The 14,653-nt window shown below is 38.5% G+C and overlaps 1 long non-coding RNA gene across 1 annotated transcript in view; it reads right to left on the minus strand.

The window, feature by feature from the left end:
- Positions 1-248: 248 nt before the first annotated feature.
- LOC145547323 (uncharacterized) overlaps positions 249-14,653 on the minus strand; it is a 34,810-nt gene continuing 20,405 nt past the window's right edge. The window contains exons 2-3 of the long non-coding RNA XR_014083735.1: positions 2,536-2,613; positions 249-1,235 (exon numbers count right to left, since the gene is read on the minus strand). This is a non-coding gene — a long non-coding RNA (uncharacterized LOC145547323). The remainder of the gene's footprint in view (positions 1,236-2,535; positions 2,614-14,653) is intronic.

Consider the following 14,653-nt stretch of genomic DNA (forward strand, 5'->3'; position numbering starts at 1 on the left):
TGAAGTTCTACCTTTAAATCCTGGCTTTATGTTTTTGGATATTATATTGAGCTGGATATAAGAATTTCTGAACTGAGAGATGAAACAATGCTTTATGACTCAGAGTAACCTGAGGACCTTATATCACCTAAGAGCAATCCTAAGGGTTATAGGGCTTCCCACAGATTTCACTCAAGGGAATGATATAAACCAGTTCCAAGGAATAAATTTAAAGGCACAGAAGAAGGCAAACATGAAGTGGTAGCATATATGCAAGTCCACCTTTTTATTCTTTTACTCAACACTATGCATTGATTGCCTATTGTGTTCCAGGGTTATTCTGGGCATGGGGAAAACAAACAAATAAAACAGACAAAAATTCCTGTTCTCATAGAGCTTATGCTCAGACAAGGTTGGGGGAAGGCAACTCTCCAATAGTTTAGGTATATAGCATTTTAGATTATGATTAGTCCTTTTGAAATATGCAAAGGAGGGAAGTGGAAGGGAAATGCTAAGCTTTTCAGAGGTAAAGAAAGTCCTCCATAAGAAAAATGAAACTATGAGCCATGTAAATATCTAAACAAGAGTTTTTCAATGTGATGTTTAGATATTCTTCAAAGGTGCTATTTTAAACATCAACATAAAACACCATAATGATAAGTCCACAAAGCAAGAGACTTCTGCATTAAAAAATGTATGTATGGTCTTGTTTGGACAGTGGCTGATATGATTTTTGTGAGCAGTTATATCAGTTGCTGATTTCTTTTTGCAGCTCTTGCCTTGACCTCAGATCATGATGAGTTGGGGTCTGTACTCTGACTTTTACCCTTGAACCACAGAAACTTAATGTAGAATTTTCTCCCCTGTATATAGGTAGGAGCAATGAAGTGTTTTTTTTGTTTGTTTGTTTTTTTAATGCTCCTTTTTCAGTTTCAGCATGATTGATCTTCCTTTCGGGGCATCAGCTGAAATTAGGTAATCCATCTGGACTTCCTCTGAGAGAGTCAGTTGCCTGACACAGACAGATGAACGGCCTTCTCCTCAGGTATGCTGGACAGTAGAGCTCTGACAGGTGAGCACTCCCTGAGGCAGCTGGTGGCTGTGGGCTGTCCTCAGCACCAGAGTCCACAGGAAGCTTCTCTGGAGCTTGGCAGACAATAATGGGTTGGTGGCACTTTGCTTTCCCCTCCTCACCTCCTCTTACCACATTCTTGCTTGAAAACTCTTTAAGATTTCCACTGGTTGGTATCATTTCTCTTAAAGAGAACAGAATTTTTCTTTATATTATCTGTGCTATCTTGACAGGAATTTGGAGGGGAAAAAAAATGATTTTAACCCTATATAGCCCATGCTTTTTGTCAAAAAATATTTTTATTTCTATAGGAAAAGAGCAGAAGATGAAACATATGCCCTGTATCTCTGTCTCCGTCTGCATGCGTGTTCAGTCACTCAGTCATGTGACCCCATGGACTATAGCCTGCCAGGCTCCTCTGTTCATAGAATTTTCCAGGCAAGAATGGGTTGGAGTGGGTTGCCATTTCCTCCTCCAGGGGACCTTCCAACCCAGGGATCAAACCCACATCTTCTACATCTCCCACATTACCAGGTGGATTCTTTACCATGGAGCCACCTGGGAATCCCTGTCTCTATCTATATGGAGATAGCAGACAGATTATAAAGAAACAGACCAAATGACTAATAATTGTTACTTTGCATAATAAAAAATATATATTTCCTTTTAAAATTTACTTATACATTTAAATTTACCTATTATGGTCAAGCAATGCTTTTATGCTAGAAAAAGCAATAAAATTTTTCTTTAAATTTAAACAAATTATCAAATCACAGCATGTGATTTATCTGAGGACTATGCATTTAATAGAAAAGCTATTTTCAACTAAATGATAACAAGAATTCAGTAACTTTTGAAGATTCATGTTAAAGTGTTGCCATTCATGCTTTACCAAAATGTTTCTACCTAGCAAAATTAATACACTGTGCACTGTTTTTGTTGTTGTTTAGTCACTAAGTCATGTCCAACTCTTTTGTGACCACAGGGACTGTAGCCTGCCAGGCTTCTTTGTCCATGGGATTTCCCAGACAAGAATACTGGAATGGGTTGCCGTTTCCTTCTCCAGAGGATCTTCCTGACCCAGGGATCAAATCCACGTCACCTGCATCAGCAGGCGGGTTCTTTCCCACTGAGCCTCCAGGGAAAATTTACTATGCCCTGTGTACAATACAAGTGTATTTGGAGACAACCATAAAAACATAGTTTTTGAGTTTGTCAATTGCTTTGACATGTCATTTCATTTGATCATCCTATGACCACATTAAAACAAAATCAGGTTTTATTAACCCTATTCTGATGAGGAAACAGGCACAGAGCATTCCATGACTCACACTGACAATAGAAAAGACTGACTGCCAAGCTGTTGCTTTCTCTACCTGATGACCTTGACTTTATGCCTGAGTGAGGTGGATGGTAGTATTGGAGGAGGCAAAATTCCCCAGCAACAGGTACGGTCTCATTCCTCAGTATAGGAAACATCTTACCTTTATCTCAGTTCCATGAATCTCTTTTCAGGTCTTGAAATGTGATTTTCATGGGAGAAGTCTTGTGCACAGTTCTCTCTTTGTAAAGAGGAAATTAATAACTTTTTCATCTTGTGTATCTATTTCCTAGAGCAAATATTAAACTTAGAGAAGCTGATGTGTTTCTTTTTTGTTTGTTTGTTTGTATGGTAACCGTGCTACAAATAGAAAATTGAATAATTTCTGACCGCAGAAAACTGAAGAATTGATTTAAGAGTCAAATAAAAGAAAAGCAGTATTTTAAATAATTTAATTGTATTAATAGGCTGAAAATTCAGTCAAGACTAACTTTAGTATTTGTGTTTAGTATTAGTATTAGTATAGTATTTAGTAGTTAGTATAATTTAAACAGAGAGCAATATTTTAAGCCTGACTTCTAGTAACAATTTTGGGGAAAGTATTTTTATCAATCATGCTATATATATATATATATATATATATATATATATATATATATATATATATACACACACACATAGGTTGCATCAGATACAGAAGGAGTAGGTATATATTTATTTCATATTGTTTGTTTAATTATCTATGTTAATAAAAGGAAAAATAAATACAAATATACTTTTTTCATTTTATCCAGCAATTCCAAATAATTTAAAGACATACTAACCTGTAAGCAACTACCTTAACTATTTAGGGATTTAACCAATTCCTGTTTTTAAGAACTTATAACAGTAGATTTGATTATTAATATGAAATCAGCAAGAGGCTGATAGCAAGGCTAGGGGGAAGAATGATTGTTAATATTCTATATGTTGCAAAATAACCTATCTTTAGTTATTTTCATCTTAAGTGGGGTCAGGGGGTAGAAGTTCTCCTGAGAGGGACTCCATCAAGACCTTCTTTCCCATATTCACATGTTGCTGTTGTTGTTCAGCCACTAAGTCGTGTCCAGTTCTTTGCGACCCCATAGACTGCTCCTCTATCCTCCACTATCTCCAGGAGTTTGTTCAAATTCATGTACATTGAGTCTGTGATGCCACTCAACCATCTCATCTCTGCCACCACCTTCTCCTTTCGCCTTCAATCTTATCTATAATCAGCATACAAACATGCTGCTTTATAATAAGTAGACTAATTCCACTAGCCTTGAATCAGGGATGGCCTGACTGGTTTGCTTGATCAGTTGAACGCGATAGGCATTCTGGGTCTCCTTAAGCCTGGCTAACAGGAATTCTTAAAGCTTCCTCTGGAACCTCTAGAAGCACTTATTTTTAACACTCCATCTGGGAACATGGGTAGCATGCCCGGAGAGGTCCAATCCACCCAGAGAAAAAATATGCTCTCTTGGTCAGCCCCCGCTGAGTCCTTAGCCCTTGGTCAGCATACCATCAGTTGGCTGTCTTGATCATTCAGCTTGTTTGGGCTTTCAGATGACTCCAGTGCAGCTGCCATGTCATTACAATCAGGCACAGCCCTGAGTGAGAATGAACTGGCTCAGTTCAGTCAACAGAGAAAACCAGGAGAGAGAAAAATAAATGGTTGCTTTAAGCAGTCATTTTTTGCAGGGGGGGCGGGGGGGGGTTGTTAAATATAGATACATATAAATTAATGTGGTTTGAATACTTAATAAATAATGTGTTTTAAAACTAAGGCAAAATTCTCATTTACCTGAGTATCTCCCAAGATTGTTAGGCCAGTCGCTTGTAGCAATGTAGACACTGGGTCCTTCAGAAACTTGCTGGATTCCACTACAGTTCAGTTCAGTTCACTTCAGTTGTTCAGTTATGTCCAACTCTTCCTGACCCCATGGACTGCAGCATGCCAGGATTCCCTGTTCATCACCAACTCCCAGAGCTTGCTCAAACTCACGTCCAACAAGTCAATGATGTCATCCAACCGTCTCATCCTCTTTTGCCCCCTTTTCCTCCTGCCTTCAATCATTCCCAGCATCAGAGTCTTTTCCAATAAGTCAGTTCTTCGAATCAGGTGGCCAAAGTATGAAGCTTCAGCTTCAGCATCAGTGCTGCCAATGAATGTCTGGGGTTGATTTACTTTAGGATGGACTGGTTGGGTCTCCTTGCAGTCCAATGGACTCTCAAGAGTCGTCCTCAACACCACAGTTCAAAAGCATCAATTCTTGGGCACTCAGCTTTCTTTATGGTCCAACTCTCACAACCATACATGACTACTGGAAAAAAAATAGTTTGACTAAACAGACCTTTGCCAGCAAAGTAATGTCTCTGATTTTTAATATGCTGTCCAGGTTGGTCATAGCTTTTCTCCCAAGGAGCAAGAATCTTTTAATTTCATGGCTGCAGTCACCATCTGCAGTGATTTTGGAACCCAAGAAAATAAAGTCTCTTACTGTTTCCATTGTTTTTCTATCTATTTGCATGAAGTGATGGGACCGGATGCCAGGATCTTAGTTTTTTGAATGTTGAGTTTTAAGCCAACTTTTTCACTCTCCTCTTTCACTTTCATCAAGAGGCTCTTTAGTTCCTCTTCGCTTTCTCCCATAAGGCTGGTGTCATCTGCATATTTGAGGTTATTGATATTTTCCCCAGCAATCTTGATTTCAGCTTGTGCTTAATCCAGCCCAGTGTTTTTCATGATGTACCCTGCATATAAGTTAAATAAGCAGGGTGACAATATACAGCCTTGGCAGACTCCTTTCCCTATTTGAAACCAGTCCATTGTTCCATGTCTGGTTCTAACTGCTGCTTTTTGACCTGCATACAGATTTCTCAGGAGGCAGGTAAGGTGGTCTGGTATTCCTCTCTTTTGAAGAATTTTCCTCAATCTGTTGTGATCCACACAGTCAAAGGCTTTAGCGTAGTCAATGAAGCAGAAGTTTTTATGGAATTCTCTTGCTTTTTCTATGATTCAATGGATTTTGGCAATTTGATCTCTGGTTCTTCTGCCTTTTCTAAATCCAGCTTGAAGATCTGGAAGCTCTTGGTTCATGTACTGTTGAAACCTCGCTTGGAGAATTTTGAACATTACTTTACTAGCATGTGAGATGAGTACAAATGTTTGGTAGTTTTAACATTCTTTGGCATTGCCTTTCTTTACGATTGGAATGAAAATTGAACTTTTTCAGTCCTATGGCCACTGCTGAGTTTTCCAAATTTGCTGGCATACTGAGTGCAACACTTTCACAGCCTCATTTTTTAGGACTTTAAATAGCTCAGCTGGAATTTCATCACCTCCACTAGCTTTGTTCATAGTGATGCTTCCTAAGGCTCCCTTGACTTTGCACTCTAGGATGTCTGGCTCTAGGTAAGTGATCACACCATCATGGTTATCTGGGTCATGAAGATCTTTTTTTATACAGTTCTTATTTGTGTATTCTTGCCACCTCTTATTATCTTCTGCTTCTGTTAGCTCCATACCATTTCTGTCCTTTATTCCACTATAGTTTTTGCATAATGACATAAGATATTTATACTGGATCCTTCTCCTCAAACAATTCCTTGAAACTATTTTTAATCCTATAATGTTCTTCCTTTGACTCCATTCCCATGTTATTGATTTCATCACTGCCTTGTCCCTCCTTAGGAAAACACTGTCTTCTCTTCATCCACCAGCTTTTGGCTTTCATTTCCTTGTTTTAGTTATAATTCTTAACTATTGTTTATGCTGCCATCATTCTACTGAAATTGCATCTCCAAAGTTATCTATAACACTTTAGTTGCTAAATTAGCCTTTCCTCTTTTTACATCTCCACTTTATCTCTGTAGCATGTAACCAAGTTGACAACTGCTTTATTCTTTCCTTTATTGACCTCCGTGGTACATTGGGGCCCCTCTGCTTTGAACTGACTGGTTCTGTTCTATTATGTGCCCTGTTTCCTATTGCTCCTTTAAGTGTAAGCATGTTTCATGGTCTCCTTCATTCTCTTATTCTCAGTCAGATCTCTGTTCTGTTACTCTTTCTCATGATTTCCTTTATAAGGATGATGTGCCAGTTGGTATCAACTCCTGTCCACTTTCCTGATCTTTAGGCACAAAATACATCCTGGAACTATATTTTAACCACAAAACACTAGATTTCTATTAGATGGTATTAACATGGTATTGTACTCAGGAGATCCTGAGATGAATCTTGTTTTCATCTAACCATCCTTCCTCTCCATGATTTCACAGATTAAAGATATATTTATACAAAAATATCACAAATGGGAAATAAGCAACCCTTTTTTATTATGATCTAGCCTTGTACCCAGAGCCAATGTAGGGCTTTCTGATAGACAGGGCTTAAGGCTGAGGTCTACGAAAACACTAAATCTTAACATTAATCAGTTCCAACCTTAAATAATGTTTGTTTTGTCTTATTCTTACAGAAGAGAAAATATATGATAGCTATGTCTACTCCAAGGAGCTGGGCCCTGACTCAGTTTGTCCCATTACTTGAGTTAAAAGACTGCCAGAGAATTAGAGAAAGAAAGGAAAACAGAGTGAAGTACGTCTACAAACTTCTGAAGCACTGTAACTCACTTTATATGTAACTATAGCAAAACCGTTATTCTGCATTCTGACCTAATTAGATCATTGTTCCCTTTATCCAGAAGTGGGGATATGTGGAGAGTGGGCAAGAACAAGAAAGCAAGATTTTCTCCACTCTCCTGGTCCTGGTTTCCTCTTCAAGGAATGCCCATGCCTGCTCATCTCATCATATGTTTGTTTTGTGTATTAGCCCCTGCTCTGTACTCTGATGTTTGCTTGCTTAATATTGTAAGATGAAGCCCAACTCACTCACCTTATGGCCTACTTATTGTCAATTTCATCAATAAAATATGCTACGTCTTGTCAATATTTCCAACCACTCTGTAGAGACATGCCCTGACATTCCCAGATCTTGATACTGCGCTGACTGATTATATACAGTATAAATACTCCCCACAACCTCTAGTTCTCTTACCCACTCACAGAATCAGAATTCAGGATTGCATGAAAATGCAAAAGTTTGGCAATTTCTTTGATCTTGTACATTGAAACTCTTGTCTGTTGTTGCCATGGTTAATTCTGCATCTGCGCTGAGTTTTTTAATTTCTCTGGAGATTGAGGCTGTGCTACTCCTTGTTAGTATAGTGGTGAGTACCTCCACTTGTCATGCGGAGAGACTGAGGTCCAATTGTCCAATGGGGAGGAGTGCCAAATGTTGGGCTTCCCTGGTGGCTCAGACCGTAAACAATTTGCTTGCAATGAAGGAGACCAGGGTTTAGTCCCTGGGTTGGGAAGTTCCTCTGGAGAAGGGAATGGCTACCCACTCCAGTATTCTTGCCTGGAGAATTCCATGGACAGAGAGTCCATTGGGTCACAAAGAGTCAGACATGACTGAGTGACTAATACTTTGGGGCTTTCCTGGTGGCTCAGACAGTAAAGAATCTAGCTGCAATGTGGGACACTCAGGTTAGATCCCTGGGTTGGGAAGATCCCTTGGAGGAGGAAATGGCAACCTACTCCAGTATTTTTGCCTGGAGAATTCCATGGACAGAGGAGCCTGGAAGGCTACAATCCATAAGATCACAAAGAGTTGGACATGACTGGGCAACTGAACACACACATAGTTTGTTTTAAAAAGAATTTTAAAGGGCAAAATATTGCTCAGAAATATGCAAAAGTGATGGCTATACTTTGAAAAAAATTAACTCAAAATGGATCATAGGTATATATGTAATAGCTAAAACTATGAAATTCGGCAAAAACATGGATGTGAATATTTGTGATGTTGGATGATGTAGTGTTTCATTGGTATAACACCAAAAGATGTGATGAAAAAAACTCATGTAAATACACTTATTTAAATATATTTAATTACAACATATTTATAACACAGTAATATATTGGCAAGTTTCAGGCTTAAATTGAAGAAAGTAGAGAAAACAAATAAGTCATTCAGGTATGACCTAAATCAAATCCCTTATGATTATACAGTAGAAGTGATAAATTAAGGGAATGAAGATTCAAGGGATTAGATCTGGTAGATGGAGTGCCTGAAAAACTGCGGACGGAGGTTTTTAACACTGTACAGGAGGCAGTGACCAAAACCATTCCAAAGAAAAAGAAATGCAAGAAGGCAAAGTGGTTGTCTGAGGAGAAGGCTTTACAGATATCTGAGGAGTCCGAGAAGCAAAACACAAGGGAGAAAGGGAAAGATGTACTCAACTGAATGCAGAGTTCCAGAGAATAGCAAGAAGAGATAAGAAAACTTTATATGGACAAGGTAAAGAAATAGAGGAAAACAATAGAATGGGAAAGACTTGAGATCTCTTCAAGAAAATTGGAGATATCAAGGGAACATTTCATGCAAAGATGAGCATAATAAAAGATAGAAACAATAAGGAAGCATTAAAAAGAGGTGGCAAGAATACACGGAAAAAGTTATACACAAAGATCTTAATAACCCAGATAACCACAATAGTGTGGTCACTCATCTAGAGCCAGACACCCCGGAGTGTGAAGTCAAGTGGGCCTTAGGAAGCATAACTACAAACAAAGCTAGTGGAGGTGATGGAATTCCAGCTGAGCAATTTAAAATCATAAAAAATGATGCTCTTAAAGTGCTACACTCAATATGTCAGCAAATTTGGAAAATTCAGCAGAGGCCACAGAACTGGAAAAGGTCAATTTGCATTTCAATCCCAAAGATGGACAATGCCAAAGAATGTTCAAAGTGTTATTCTTCAGTTGTGTCTAACTCTTTGTGACTCCATGAACTGTAGCCCGCTGGGCTCCTCTGTCAGTAGAATTTTCCAGGCAAGAATACTAGAGTGGGTTGCCATTCCCTTCTTCAGGGAAAAATGTTCAACCTACCGCACAACAGTGCTCATTTCACATGCTAGGAAGGTAATGCTCAAAATCCTCCAAGCTAGGCTTCAGCAGTATGTGAACTGAGAACTTCCAAATGTACAAGCTAGATTTAGGAAAAGCAGGGGAACCAGAGGTCAAGTTGACAACATTCAATGAAATCATAGATAAAGCAAGGGATTCCAGAAAAACATATACTTCTGCTTCACTGACTATGCTAAAGCCTTTGACTATGTGGATCATAACAAATTGTGGAAAATTCTTGAAGAGATGGGAATACCAACCACCTTATCAGTCTCCTGAGAAACATGAATATAGGACAAAAAGCAACAGTTAGAACTGAACATAAAACAATGGTCTAGTTCAAAATTGAGAAAGGAATACATCAAGGCTGTCTATTGTCACCCTGCTTATTTAATTTAGATGCAGAGTATACGTCATGGGAAATGCTGGGCTGGATGAAGTACAAGCTGGAATCAAGATTGCTGGGAGAAATATCAACAACCTCAGATATGTGGATGATATCATTCTAATGTCAGAAAGTAAAGCGGAACTAAAAAGGAACTAAACCCTCTTGATGAGGGTGAAAGAGGGGAATGAAAAAGCTGGTTTGAAACTCAATATTCAAAACTCTAAGACTTTGGCAATTGTACAATAGTTTGAAGATTCTTTGGCATTGCCTTTCTTTGGAATTGGAATGAAAACTGTCCTTTTCCAGTCTTGTGGCTACTGCTGAGTTTTCCAAATTTGCTGGCATATTGACTGCAACACTTGCACAGCATCATCTTTTAAGACTTGCATAGCAAAAGCTATGACCAACCTAGACAGCATATTAAAAAGCAGAGACATTACTTTTCTGACAAAATTCTACTCAAAGCTATGGTTTTTCAAGTAGTCACATATGGATGTGAAAGTTGGACCATAAAGAAAGCTGACTGCTGAAGAATTGATGCTTTTGATCTGTGGTGTTGGAGAATACTCTTGAGAGTCCCTTGGACTGCAAGGAGATCCAACCAGTCCACCCTAAAGGAGATCAGTCCTGAATGTTCATTGGAAAGACTGATGCTGAAGCTGAAACTCCAACACTTTGGCCACTTGAAGCAAAGAATTGACTCCTTGGAAAAGACCCTGATGCTGGGAAAGATTGAAGACAAGAGAAGGGGACGACGGAGGATGAGATGGTTGGATAGCATTACCGACTCGACAGACGTGAGTTTGAGCAAGCTCTGGGAGTTGGTAATGGACAGGAAGGCCTGGCATGCTGCAGTCCATGGGGTCACTAAGAGTTGGACACAACTGAGCAACTGAACTGAACTGAAGATTATGGCATCCAGTCCCATCACTTCATGGCAAACAGAAGGGGAAAAAGTGGAAACAGTGACAGATGTTATCTTCTTGGGCTCCAAAGTTGCTGAGGATGGTGACTGTGGCCATGAAATTAAGACACTGGTCCTTGGAAGAAAAGCTATGACAAACCTAGACAGTGTATTAAAAAGCAGAAATATCACTTTGCTGACAAAGTACCATATAGTCAAAGCTATGGTTTTTCCAGTAGTCATGTACAAATGTGAGAGTTGGACCATAAAGAAGTTTGAGCACCAAAGATTTGATGTTTTCTAGTTGTGATGCTGGTGAAGACTCTTGAGAGTCACTTGGACTCCAAGGAGATCAAACTAGTCAATCCTAAAAGAAATAAACCTTGAATATTCATTGGAAGGACTGATGCTGAAGCTGAAGCTTCAATACTGTGACTGCCTGATGCAATGAGCCAACTCATTGGAAAAGACCCTGATGCTGAGAAAGACTGAGGGCAGGAGGAATAGGGGGAGACAGAGTATGAGATGGCTGGATAGAATCAACGCCTCAGTGGACATGAATGTGAGCAAACTCTGGGAGACAGTGAAGGACAGGGCATGGGGTCACAGAGTCAGACGTGACTTAGCAATTCAACGACAATATAAATTACATTAGAAAGAAACTGAAAAAACAACTCCTGGAATGGGAGACTATATTTATAAATCTTATATCTGATAAGGGCTACTTATAACAAGAATATATTGCAACTCAATAGCAAAAAGAGAAATAATGGAATTTTTTAAATAGACAAAGAATTTAAAGATGTTTCTCTAAAAAAGTTTTACAAATTGCCAATGAACACATGAAAATATGCTTACCATCATTTATTCATTGAATGCATATCAAAACCACAATGAATATTAATTGACACTTACTATAATAAAAAAGAAAGTAATAACATTTGTTGACAAAGTTGTGGGAAAATTGGAACCCTCATACACTGCTGATGGGAATGTGAAATGGTGTTGTCATAAACAGTTTGGCAGTTTCTTAAGCTGTTAAACATATCATTGCCATGTGACCCTTGACCATTACATTACCACATAATCCTACCCTAGGTGTACACTCAAGAGGAATTTAAACACAGCTACACAAAAACCACTACACAAATATTCACCTCACCAAAGCATTATTCATAATGACCAAAAGGTGAAACAACCCAAGTGTCTATTAGCTGATGAACAGATAAACAAAACATGATATATCCATAAAAGGAAATATATTTAGTAATGAAAAAGAATGAAGAACTGATACTTGCTAACATAGAATATGAAAACATTCTAAGTGTAAAATGGAAATTTACAAAGACCACATATTTTAATATTACATTTACATAGAATGTCCAGATTAGGCAAATATATAAAGATAGAAACAACTAGATTAGAGGGTGCCTAGGTCTGGGGTCAGGGGAGAGTAGGATGAGGAAAGATTGCTGATGGGTTTTGGGGGAGATAAAATGTGCTAAAACTGCAAATGGTAAATATATTAAACACTATTCAACTGTATACTTTAAGTTGGAAAAAAACAATCTGAACAAATAATCTTCTGAAAAGTACTTTCTGTCGTGCTGTGTGCTGTGCTTAGTCCCTCAGTTGTGTCTGACCCTTTGCCACCCCACGGACTGTAGCCCACCAGGCTCCTCTGTCCATGGGATTCTCCAAGCAAGAATACTGGAGTGGGTTGCCCTGCCCTCCTCCAGGGGATCTTCCCAATCCAGGGATCTAACCAGGTCTCCTGCATTGCAGGCAAATTCTTTACCATCTGAGCCACCAGGGAAGCCCAAGAATACTGGAATGGGTAGCCTATACCTTCTCCAGGGGATCTTCCTTCGGATTTTTTACCAGCTGAGCTACCAGGGAAATCTCACTTTCTGTTAACCAAAGGCAAAAGATACCAAAAACAACCAAATTTAGCACTTGGTCTCCACATTTACAGATTTTATAATTGCTTTTATATTCAAATTAATCATATATTTCTTAATATAGAAAATTTTCCTTTTGTTCTAATAAAGTAGTAAAAAATCATGAAAATATTGCACATGCTCTAAGACATATAGCCCATATGTTAAACAATGAATCTTCAGTGAATAAGTGCTTTCTAATTGCTTTCTTGAAAGTTGAAAAGATAAAAATCTAGAAAGTATAAAATCTATTACAGGAAAGATACTTTTAGGGTGTATTCTTTGACTAATTTTTCATTTATTGGTGAAGTATTTTCTCCTGACTTCGGTTGAAATAATTCACATTCTATATGATATTTTAAAAGAAAATTATTAAACTTAAATATTCTGGAGTTCAACAGTAACAGAAGAAATACGTGCAGCTGTAGGAATTGCTAAACTTCAGGAAATGGTCTCTTTACCTTGAGCAATATTAGTTCCTGAAAAATTTCTCTAAAAATCATCTTCGGTCCCACTCCAGCCTACAGATATCCTGGATCTAGGGGGTGGCTCTGTTTTGTTTTGGCCTGCCTAGTGTGGGCCTACACAGGGTTTAAATTTGAATTAGCTGTAAAAATTTATAATAGGCAAATTTGTCATAAAACTCCAGAGTTCCAGAGTTATCACAAAGCGAAAGCTCTGGCAATTTCAGCCACAGTACTGCATGGAACGAGCCTGCCAGAGCTGAGGAGCAGCAGTTTCTTCAAATGAACATGTGCTCTCCCTTTCAGCACAGCCCTCAACATCTCTTTGTTTCCCCAACACCATGACAGGGTGTCAGTTGCTAGCTGCTATTTATCATTTTACACATTTCTGGCTTTATTGATTCACTTACCCCTAGGCTTCTGATGTTCTGCTTTCAGCTCTGGGCTTATCATTTGCTCTATTAGTTGCCACATCTATACCAACCCACTGTTCTTAGCATTTGTTCTTGCTGATGCCGTCTTCTGTAAAACTTATTATCCAGAGTTACCAAATGGTTTTTAGTTCTCTGTCCCTCCAGTTCTTTGCTCTGTACAGAATGATGTTACAGCAGATGAAGCCAACCAAAGTTTGCTTGAATTTAAAGTCTGCAGTGTCTTGTAAACTCACTCCTCTCATTGTCCTGAAACTAACCTAGGCACACACATGGATGCCGATTCTTCTCTTACTGAAGTAGACTTTGGCTATATCTCACTAGAAGACCTTACCCTAAATAAGGATATTATGGTATTCCAAATGCTCTTAGTTTCTCTCTCTTGTCTTTAGCAAAGTACCACTTTCCTTTCAGTTTCTTCTCTCCAAGGAATTGAACTCTGCAATAATTTGCATTTGCATGCAATCCAATTCTTAACCTTGTATATCAATATCAGAATTCAGAATAACAGAGAATCCATTCCAAACCTTCATAAAGTTTTGTATTGAGTTATACAAAACTTTGGGCTTCCCAGGTGGCTCAGTGGGTAAAGAATCCACTTGCAATGCAGGTGATGAAGGCAGACGTGAGTTCAATCCCTGGGTTGGGAAGATCCCCTGGAGGAAGGCATAGCAACCCACTCCAGTATTCTTGTCTGGAGGATCCCATGGACAGAAGAGCCTGGTGGGCTTCAGTCCATAGAATCGTAAAGAGTCAAACACCACTGAAGCAATAAGGACACACACATGAAAACAAAACTTCAGGGTGGGGCAAGTTCTTTCTAGTTTTTTATTGTTTCTATTCTTTAAATCTTTAAACTATATTTCTTTTTTGTTTGACGTTATCCTAAGGATATAAATGTACTTAGTGGAAAAATAACTGTAGCTGTCCCTGGTTTCACCTTTGTCTACCATGATATCCATTAAAAGAAAACTAGTAATTAAAAGTTAGAAAAAAATTCATCCATACATCCAGCAAACCTTTACTTATTCTCATACCCTGAATTGAGACACAGGAACACTTTAAAAAAAAATGTGACTAGAGGAATGAAGTAGTACAATCCGAAGAGACAGCTCTGTCCAAAACTCACATCCTCAGAAATGAAAATGTGACTCACCTTCATCA

The sequence above is a fragment of the Giraffa tippelskirchi genome, chromosome 4 (assembly GCF_054371585.1).
Source record: "Giraffa tippelskirchi isolate mGirTip1 chromosome 4, T2T-mGirTip1v1.2.pri, whole genome shotgun sequence".
NCBI classification, from domain to species: domain Eukaryota; kingdom Metazoa; phylum Chordata; class Mammalia; order Artiodactyla; family Giraffidae; genus Giraffa; species Giraffa tippelskirchi.